This window comes from Miniopterus natalensis, chromosome 21, assembly GCF_054644295.1.
Source record: "Miniopterus natalensis isolate mMinNat1 chromosome 21, mMinNat1.hap1, whole genome shotgun sequence".
In the NCBI taxonomy this organism is placed as follows: domain Eukaryota; kingdom Metazoa; phylum Chordata; class Mammalia; order Chiroptera; family Miniopteridae; genus Miniopterus; species Miniopterus natalensis.
This window is the reverse complement of record NC_142101.1, coordinates 2199511-2210428: the sequence shown is the minus strand read 5'-3', so window position 1 is coordinate 2210428 and position 10918 is coordinate 2199511. Positions and strand designations below refer to the sequence as shown.

At 50.1% G+C, this 10918-nt stretch overlaps 1 long non-coding RNA gene across 1 annotated transcript; it reads left to right on the top strand.

Moving 5' to 3' along the window:
- The first annotated feature begins 9268 nt into the window (after nt 1-9268).
- LOC107542479 (uncharacterized) lies at nt 9269-10487 on the top strand. Its single transcript, XR_001603718.2, has 2 exons — nt 9269-9546; nt 10102-10487. It is a non-coding gene; the product is annotated as an uncharacterized LOC107542479 (long non-coding RNA).
- The last annotated feature ends 431 nt before the right edge of the window (nt 10488-10918 follow it).

Here is a 10918-nt window from a genome sequence, read left to right as displayed (position 1 = left end):
GAGGCTGGGCACACTGCCATCTGTCCCTTGCTGGCCTGGGTCAGTGCAGCCCTCCCAATGGCCCTTGGATAAGTCTTCTGGGTGTGTAGGCCACGACCAGGCCCCATGCATGACTGCAGCCTAGCCAAAGGCTCCATTCCCACAGTGCTGGTCCAGCCTGTCTGATGCTCCCCTCTTAGGAACTTAGAAGTATTTAAGAGGTGTCTCTGTCACACATGGGACTGTGCCTGTCTGGGGATGCCTACCACAGACCTACATGCCCAGCCAAGTTCATCCTGGTTTCCATGGGAAACAACAATTTTTGGGGAGGTGCAATATCCTTCCTTCATACATGGCCAGCCCAAGGTGATGCCCACCTGTAGAGGGAAAACTGAAAATGCATTTGGGCCCTGGCCAGTGTGGCTCAGTTGGTTTAGCATCAAGGAACCAATAGGTCACTGGTTCTATTCCTGGTCAGGACACATGCCTGGTTTGCAGGCTTGATCCTCACATGCAGGCAGCAGCAGATCAATGTTTTTCTCTTCCTCTTCCTTCCTCTCTCTCTAAAATTAATAAAAACATATTTAAAATAAAAAAGAAAATGTTTTGGGGAGATACAGCTAATAGCCAGGACTCATGTGGGACTGTGGCCAGCCCAGAGTGCCCTCTCCAGGCTTTTCTGTACTAACTGGGCTGGTACTGCCCTTTGAAGGGGATTTAGAAACTTTTTGGGTAGGGCCCCCATCCTGTACCCATCCAGGCTCCTAGTCCAGGCCTCCCTGGCCTGCCCAGGCCTTTCCATGCCAGAGAGAGACTTAGAAATGTTTTGAGGGGGCCTCTAAAGACCATTTCCCAGGCAGCCCCCAGGTGGCCATCCTAGACTCCCAGGTGATCCCACCCTTTGGAGACAGACGTTTTTGAAATGTGCACCCAGCCTCTAGTCTGCAAGTGGGACCATGGCAGAACTGGGGTGCCCCTTCGGGCCTCCCTGTTAACTTGGGCTGGTGCCTATGTGACTCTAGAGTATAAAGGTGTCTCCCTAAACCTTTTTCAATCTCCCTCCAGTGTCTGAGGTGGAAATAGCTTGCCAGGGAGTTCTGGGGAGGAGCCCTGGGCCCTGCCACAGTCCCACCAGGGTCCTGGCCATCGGATGCCTCTGCTCAAGTGCTCCTAAGTCCCATTCTGTTGGCAGAGGCTGGCCCAGACAGACAGAAAAGCAGGGGAGGGTGGAGTGGGCACAGCTACAGTGCTGCATGGGCCCAGTCATTGGTGTACCTCCAAAAATGTTTCTAAGTTCTCCTCAAAGGGAGGCACTGCCATGAGCCTGCCAGGGAGACCTGAGAGGGCACTCAGGATCAAGCCCAGATCCTGGGTCAGTCTGGTCATTGCATGGCCTCTGGATGTCCCCCCAACTCCTTGGAGATGTGGGCATGAGCCCAGGCCAGTGAGGGCTGCCCAGGGAGGGGGACTCCCAGGGCCCAGTTTTTGATGGGCTCCCGGTAACTTTTTCTTTTTTTAAAAATCTATCTTTATTGATTTCAGGGAGAGGGAGAGAGAGAGAAACATCAATTATGAGAGAATCATTGATCGGCTGTCTTCTGCACATCCCCTACTGGGGACTGAGCCCGCAACCTGGGCATGTGCCCTGACCGGGAATCGAACCGCGATCTCCTAAGATCATAGGTTGATGCTCAACCACTGAGCCACGCCTGGCAGGGCCCCAGTAACTTTCTAAACCTCAGAGACAATGTGCTGCGCACCAAACCAGGGTCTGGGTGAGAAAAACAGAAACTAGAGAGACAGGACACTTTCCAAGCAGCAACCTTGCCCACTGGACACCTACCCCTAGAATGACTTCCCAGTTAAATGAGAGTCAGAAGGGGATGTGCCGTTAGGTCAAGACTGGCAGCTAAACCGAAGTGGACCATTGGTGAGTTTACCGTGAAGTCCACAGTGGAGTGGCGCATACTTTCCCAGAGGGGTTTTCCTGTTGCTCATCATGGCTCTATGGGGAGGTAAGTGTTTAGCACTGGTGGAAATGTGTGTGCATGTGTTGGGAATTAGTGTTATGACCACCTTCTTTGACCTTTAGGTTTCCTCAGTCTAAAATGAGTTCCTGATAAGGTGTTCCTCTGTTCTTGTATTTGGCAAGGGCCTCTCAGGATGGAGAGGGGCTTCCCATAAGTAGTGGCAAACCTTCAGGAACATCCAGAAACAAAGACATGGAGAGAAAAAAGAAGTCACAGTCAGCCACACCCAAACACAGCAACACAGCCCCAAGGTCCCTGGAGAGAACAGGCACCTCACTAAGACCCAGACCCAGGGGTGCCGCCACATCCCTCCACCTGCGCAAACAGCTCCTCCCAGTGGGACTCCAGGCACTGAGGCCCATGAGGGAGGAACCCCGCCCAGAAGAACAAGGCAATCCCAGCTCAGGGTCACAGGTCAGGTCCCTTTGGGGACAGTGTCAGGCACATCCTCAAGGCCAGTCTCAGGAGAGTTACTGCCACAGAGCTTCTGATCTTGCTTGGTCAGCCTGGGCAGCCCAAGCTTCTTTCACTCTTGGAATCCCAAAGCACCCATCTACCCACCCTCTCTCTCTCTTTTTCTCTCTCTCTCCCTTCCTCCCTCCCTCCTTTCTTTCTTTCTTTCTTTCTTTCTTTCTTTCTTTCTTTCTTTCTTCCTTCCTTCCTTCCTTCCTTCTTCTTTCTTTCTTTCTTTCTTTCTTTCTTTCTTTCTTTCTTTCTTTCTTTCTTTCTTTCTTTCTTTCTCTTTCTTTCTTTCTCTCTCTCTCTCTCTCTTTCTCTTTCTTTCTTTCTTTCTTTCTTTCTTTCTTTCTTTCTTTCTTTCTTTCTTTCTTTCTTTCTTTCTTTCTTTCTTTCTTTCTTTCTTTCTTTCTTTCTTTCTTTCTTTCTTTCTTTCTTTCTTTCTTTCTTTCTCCTTCCTTTCTCCCATTCATCTTTCCTCTCTTCTGTCCATCCATCAACACACCTCCCCTGCGCCCTTGGGAGCTCCGGCCCAGCCTGCGCCGGCGCCTGAGCCTGCGCCTGCCCACCACCAGAGGGCGCGCCAGCTCCCCTAGCGTTTGTTGACTCATCATCGCTTAGCAACGGGGGCGCACTCTGAGGACCGCCGGCCGGTTTCCTACGCATGCGCAGTTGGAGGGCTGGCTTCCAGCGCCGGCGGCTGGGCTCCCGAAGGGGCGGAGGGCTCGGGGGACGGAGGAGGGGGGCGCTCCCCGGATCCCGGATCCCGGATCCCGGATCCCGGATCCCGGATCCCGGATCCCCGAGCCCTGGGCCTCCGCTGCTGCCCGAGCAGGAGCAGCCGCCGCCGCGAGGCCCCTCGGCGCCCGGGCTGCGCGCTCGGGCCCGGGCACCTCCCTCTTGGGCAGGCGGGCGATGCTTCCCAGAAACCTGGGCCGTTTCACTTTTTATTTCTCAGAGTTGTTGCGCCGGTAGCTTCTCGGCCCAGGGAAGGGGCCGCCGCCTCCCGTGGACAAAGCCGTCCAGCCACAGGGGCTGCAACCGGCGCAAGGGGTCGAGGCGCCGGTCACCACGAGCCGAATGAAGCAGAGACAGGGCTGAACCCTATGTGAGCGTTTATTCCATTACTGCTGGCAAAAGTGGGAGCGCAGTGGGTCGCCCCGGAAACTCTGCTGCGCCCCCCTCCCGGCTGTGATCACAAACCCGTGAGGAGCCGGTACCTGGGCGGCCGCAGCTGCGGGGGCAACGGGGGGGGGGGGGGGTCCGCAGCCCGCCCTCGGGAGCCACAGCCCGACGACCAGGTGGCCCAACGCCTGTGATGCCACAAGCAGCTCCGCCGGTCCTGGGGCAGCCGTGCCAGCCGTCCTGGGGCAGGCCATGCCCTTGGTCCTGGGGCAGCCGCGCCCGCGGTCCTGGGGCAGGCCGTGCCAGCCGTCCTGGGGCAGCCGTGCCCGCCGTCCTGGGGCAGCCGTGCCCGCCGTCCTGGGGCCGGGCCAGCGACCCAGTCCGGCCCGTCCTGCCCCTGGTCTGCTCTCGGAATGTATTTCGTTTCTGAGTGATGGACCCACCGAGGCATCGCACCTTTCACAGCCTTGCTTCGCCCTCCAGCTTCCCGGGGCCTGGAAGAAAGCTGCTTATCTGCGGCTGGTGAGGCGAGCGATTAGTAAACGCCTGGGCTCCGCTCTCAGGACTGCGCCCCCTGGCGGGCTCCAGCTTCTCCGCCCGGCCCCGGGCTCGCCAGGGCCGGAGGAGGACGAAGGGTTTGGCCTGAAGTCCTGCTGGGCGCCGGCCTCCTGCAGGCGAGCCCGCTTCAGAGAGTTACAGGCTCCGGCAGCAAGGGCATCTGGGAGGCGCTGGACTCTGTTTCACCTGCTGTGACTTTTTAAAAAAATATTTTTATTGAGTTCAGAGAGAGGGAGGGAGAGGGAGAGGAAACGTCAGTGGGCTGCCTCCTGCGGCCTCCTGCTGGGGCCCTGACCGAGGCCGACCGTCCCGGATCCCAGGCCAGCCCGGCCAAGCCTCTTGTGACCGTGTGACACTCTGCAGCCTCAGGCTTGGATGACCACTCAGAAAGCTGAAATGCCCCCCACGGTTCAAGTCCGTGGCCCTAGGAAGGGGGCTAATGACTGTATAGAGTGTGAGAACCGCCTGATGTGTGTGAGGTGGGAATGCACCGTTCTTTCTGTGGTCTACCTGACTGCCCGCCACATGCTTTCCCTATTAACCTTCTATTAAAGAAAGACCCTGTCTTGGGAGGGGGTGAGTTTCTTCCCAACGGCCACCACTGGGAGCAGCTGCTTTGCCCCGTATGTACGTTTCTCCTATGAGAGCTCTCATGGATTTGAATGAGGCTGCCTTCTGAATCAATCCTGAATTTGTAATTTTGGAGATTTCCCCCAACAATTCCTGATACCTTTCTCATTTTCAAATCATGTATATCACCCAAGACAAGTGGCCTAGAAAGCAGGAAACCAAGGCTTGGGCCTCCAGGCTGCGGTGCGAGGAAGAAAGCGTGGAATGAACCTGGGGTGAGATTTGCCTACTAGGCGAGTTCCTTGTTCTCTATGTGTCCCACTTAGTATGGCATATTCATTGAGACAAATCTTTCTTCGTTTCCTGTCTTTACAATGATTTTTACTCCTGCTGGAAAGGAAGGTTTAAGCTGTGTAATGAGGCCTTGATTGTCAAGGGGAAAGGGAGCACTGGGAGGAAGCGGCTGGCAAATCCCCCTCACCTCCCACGCAGGTGAGAGTTAGCAGCCAGCCAGGTCAGAGCTTCTTGTTGGCTTTGATTGATGGATTGATTTTTTATTTTGTTAAATATATTTTCATCAATTTCAGAGAGAGGAAGGGAGAGGGAGACAGAGAGAGGAACATCAATGATGAGAGAGTCCACATTTATCATCTGCCTCCTGCATGCCCCCAACTGGGAATGGAGCCCCCAAACCAGGCATGTGCCCTGACCAGAAAGCAACCGGTGACCTTTTGGAGAAGGGAATAATGCCCAACCAACTGAGCCACACCTGCAAGGGAGAAAGATTTTTGGTTTTGTCACTTGGTGACCTGGACTTAATTGGGAGAGATGGTCTAGTGTGATAATTCGCCATAACTGGGAGTGCAGTGTTTTCATGTGAGAGGCAGCACTTTCTGGAGAGAAGCCACAAGTCCTGGGCTGGGAAGAGTACTACTTTGGGCTTAAGGTTGAATTTGCAGTTGAAAGAACTGGCTAAGATATGTGGTTGGTGTCTATGACTAACAAAGGACAAAGTCTTCTGGGGGGGGACCCGCGACAGACGACCACCAGAGTTTGTGTTTGAATTTTGGAGCCTTTATTAGCTGGCCAGCAGCTACAGTTGGGGCATCTCACCCACGTGAGAGCCGAACTGCAGCCCTGACCCTCGGTTCTTCTCTCACTTTATGCTCAGCAACCACAAAGGCACTGCAGTAAAGGGGTTTCCAAGAATTTATCAGGCTGTCAGCTTTTGGTACAGGAAACAAGGGGGGACCTTTAGCAACATAAAAGGAACAATTTAAACACAATGTCTTACAACAAGTAATGGGGTTATGCTTGGCCGGAGTGTGACTGGTTTGTTCTTTCTATGGGAACTCGGGGGCGGTAATTATTGGGCTGGCTTGTCGGGCCTTGTCCTGTACAGTAGGGATCTTGTTCTACCTTTACCGTTAGTTCCTTAGGTATATTCTTCTGGCCATGGTGGCTAGAACAAAATCAATAAAGATATATTTATAAAAAATAAAGAAAATATTATGAGAGTACTATGAACACTATTATACAAATTATATAACTTGCCAGAAAATGGATAAATTTCTAAAAACATAAAAATCAATCATGGAAAAGTTAAAAATGTGAAGTAAGTTATAACTAGAGAGATTCAAGCAGAAACCTAGAACAGATGGCTTCACTGCAAAAGTCTACCACACATTTCCATTTAAAAATGGGAAAATGACCACTTGCACTCATTCTATGGAGTCTTCATGATACTTATAGGAAACCCTAGAGAGGCACAAGAAAAAACTACTACAGATTAATATTCCTCATCATTATTGGTGCAAAAACAAATGCTAGTAAAACCAATTAAGTAGTCCATGAAAACAATTTTACATACTGACCAGGAGAAATTTATTTCTATCAGGCAAGAAAGTTTCACCATAAAAACATCACTCAATATAACCCACGGCTTTAACAGAATGAAAAAAATGAAACACACACACAAGATCTTGATAGATGCAGAGAAGGCAGCTGACAAAAATCAACCACCCTTTAAAATTATTAATGATGAACGACCTCCCCATAGAAATGCCCTATGTGGAGAGCACCCAGCCACTGTCATACTGAAGGATGGGCATGTGAAAGATTGGCTCTAAGGGGAGAAAAAAGGCAAGAATGCACAGCCTTCGCACTGCTGTTCAACAAAGTATTGGAGGTGTACCCAGATGAATTACACATAAAAAATAAATACATGTCATGCAAGTTGAAAAAAGTAAAACAGTTTTTGGAGATGAAAAGCTCCTACATGAAGAAAACCATAAAGATTCCACATACACATGCAAAAAAGGTTACAACTAGAAAATTATTGTAGAAAAGTTGCAGTGAGAAACCTAAAAAGACTTAAGAAAACAATCCTATTTAGCAAAGCATCAGGGAAAAAAAGCAAAATACATAGGAATAAACATATCCTACAAGGTGAAAGACTTATACACCAAAAACAAAACACTGCAAAAAGAAATCAAAGATACACGTTAAGTAGAAAGACATCCCTCACTCATGAACTGTGAGAGTCATACTGCTCAAATGTTTACATACCAAAGGCAATTTTGGCAGAAGTAGAAAACAACAAAGTTGAATTCCGATGAAATCGAGCAAACAGGATCCAGGAGAGGCAAAACAGAGACAGAAGCTGGAGGCTTCCATTTTTTAGATGGAAAGGCATATTATGAACCCCTGTACATACGCCAAATGATTTTCCTCAAGGACATCAAACATACATTTGGAGAGCTGTCAGTCTGTAACAGACGGTGTGAGTGGGGGCAAGGGGAGTGGATCTCTACATGCAAAAGAATGTTGCTAGGCCCTGGTGTCAGGAACCAGCCTGAGAAACGAACAAACCTGAGGTCGAGCGGTGGGAACGAAAGAGACGAACACGGTTACGGGATCAGGAGGGCTGCCCCCCAATGAGCAGCACCCCAAATGGCTTCAACGCCTTTATTATATAGTGAGTAACAACTGGTAATGAGGTGAGGGTGATACAGAGTAGTTCCCTCAAGGCTGCACAGACACACTTTCAGAGTAAACACCCTGCCTCCTGCATGAGCCCAGACCTTGGTATTTCTTACTCTCAGATAGCAAACCTCCTCAAGGGAACTTGTGGGACGGTCGAGTCCTTGACTCCAGACCCTCAGGGGACATGGACCCTGTCCAGACACCCTGGCAGGTGTGGTTCAGTGGGTTGAGCATCACCCTGTATCCCAAAAGGTCATGGGTTCAATTCCAGGCCAGGGCACATATCTAGGTTTCGGGTTCAATCCCCAGTCGGGGCACTTATGGAAAACAACCAATTTGTGTTCTTCCTCACATGGATGTTTCTCTCTCTCTCCCTCTCCCCCTTCTCCCCTCTAAGATCAATGAACATGTCCTTGGGTGAGGACTGGGGAAAAAGAATGTAGGTGGAACTTACCTGCATCAAATATAGAAACTTCTGTAAGGAAGGATACAGTCAGAGTAAAAATGCGACCTTCAGGAAATGAATGTCATAAAAACTATCTAAAATATCCTGAACTGTCAGACATTTTGCTTGATTTCCTATTTTAAATGGAGAATAGAACATAACACTTCGCCAGTGAGGTCTGTGAACTTTCTGCTCCACTTTTTCTCATGAAGATTTTGAAGTCAGTGACTCGCTCATATGGCTCTAACACACTCTAAGAGCCGTCACAGAGATGTCCCCGCAGTGCTCCCTGCTCCAGAACATACAGGGATCTGTGAGGATTGCGTGGCCGCCATGTGCATCCGGCTTTGTCCCGGGTGGTGAAAGTACCCAGGTCGCTGGGTCATGGTGAGATGGGATCTAACTAGAGATGAGGGGATGAGGAGAGGCTCAGGGTGAGTGCAAACAAATGTCAGACAGGACAACTCAGAGTCGGAGAAGGTCAGCAAGTCAAAGGGCATCGGCAAGGACAGACTCAGCAAGCAGCCGAGGACATGACTTTACCTGAGGAAGAGCCATTGCCGAGCCTCTCTCTCCTCTCCCTCCTCTTCTGAGCGTCTCCTCAGTAAGCAAGAGCCTCTGGATGTCAACCTGGGAAGTTGAAAATGTGCTGTTTGCCGACATTGCCCTTCCTGTGCCACGACCAGGCACAGGAGAGACCTCACCAAGTGGAGGGGTTGGGGACAGTAAACTGCTCTCAGAGACCAACAAGTGAGTTTCCCACCTCTTTCCTCAGGCCACGCACCCTGCTGGTGACACCTTCACACACCTCAGCGGTGGGGACTCACCGGACCCACACTCCCATTCAGGTCGCGGGTCTGGCTCTGATGAAACCCATGCACAGCACGGACTGCAAAGAGGCCGCCCGAAAGCTGAAGGATCAAACTGGAAAGACTGCGGGGATTAGGGTCGGGGACAGTGTCCAGGACAGAGGTGGGGACAACAGGATCCCATGGCCTTTCCTGGTGCCAGGTGAGGACACTGCCCACAGAGGCCTGGAGCGGGGGTGGGAGGCGGGAACCCACCTCCAGGAAAGACTTTAATGGCCCCTGATGGGAGAGAGGTAGGTAAAGCGTGAGAAAACTGTTGATAACGGCCGGTCAACGTGGACTGAGCGCACAAACCCGGAGGGCAGCGATCAGCTTGGCAGTGATTTTAAGCCCCAAAGAATGATCCCTGGGCTCTCCTGGTGATGCCTGAATTTACAGGGAGGGCAGGACCAGCTGAGGGGACTCTAAGGTCCAGGAAGAACCCCAGACACTGTATGAAGAAGGGGGGCTGTGAAAAGCAGGTATGAACAAGGAAGACTGAAATTCACACTCTGCAGTGTGATGACGGTTCCAGACTCTCAGCTTCCAGGTCTGTAGGAAATGGAGCTGGAAGCCTCAGCCAGCGCCTGGGGAAGGGGCCAGGGTGGGGCACAAGTAAAGGGGGTGGGTCACCGTGAGAGGCCAGGAATGTGCAGGAACCCCCACAAGCTGAAGGACAGCTGGGTAAAGAGAAGAGGCCTGGTCAGAGCTCTGCTGGTGGGGCTGACATGCTGAGAGGCCAGCAAATAAGAGGAAGGAAACCTGTGTTTGTGAGGCCAGGGAACAGAGCAAGCGACAGGAGGCAGGGATGGGCGAGAGGCCAGGCATGTACAATGACCACAAGAAAATGAATTCTGCATATGGGCAGGGCAAAGGGTGCCCTAGCTTTCAGCCCAAGGCTTCTTTCCTGGGTTTAGAAAGGCTCCTGTCTTTAGAGTCTGGTCCAACAGGATTAATTCCTCTCCATTTTCGGTTACTATATCTAGGAACTTTAAGTTACAAGCTTATAGTTATGTGAGCCACTTTTGTTGGAAATTAAGTTATTTTGTCTTAACAGTTGAAAATATTTATGTCAAAAGCTATTCTGTCCATGCATTGCGTGCAGGTCCTGCTAGTGAGGCTGAAGAAACACTGGAGCTCCTGGGATCTCATGGAGGTGCTGGATATGGGGAGGGAACTGAACCCAGGAACACGTCAGCAATTAGAATTGATGTCAGCAGGTTAATTAAACAAAAAAATGCAATAGTCTGTGTGAGGATTAAGAACTAGAATGTTACTACACAATTCTCCCTGGTAGAAGAGGCTACTTCATGCTGACACTCAGCAGCATCTTCTTTCCTATTCCCCATTGACCAGGGAGGCCAAGACTCCACATCGAGAAAATCCAGAGACGTTCATAAGAACTCAAGGAGACGTGGAAGATTAAGTCATGTGATACTGAGGTCACTGAGCACTGCTTTAAACAAAGAAATAAAATTTTTATAAATTTCATTTTAAAAAATAATTGTTCTATTGCACACTTGAAATCGATCACCTTCAAACACATTTGAGATAAACCTGTTCACATCACAGTATATATAGGTCAATCTCTAAACATAATGTAATTTCAAGTTTGTTATAGCTTTTCTGAGAGTAATTAGAAGTTTATTTTCATTAGTAGTATCTTTAAGCTCTATTTTTTTTGGTTTGTTTTTTATTTCTGAATATTCTGTCAGGTGTGAATGGTAAAACCTGTAAAATACATAGGCTCAGGAAGATATTTGTGTTACTTTTTACCTAAAGATTCTTTAATTTTGCAATACATCTAAGGGCATTTGGTAGGCAGGTATATTCTCTGTAACATGAGCCCTAAAGTATGAAAACTAAATACTGAAATATCCAATAACTCCAGTTCTACCCTCAGTACCTATTATGGAAATTGG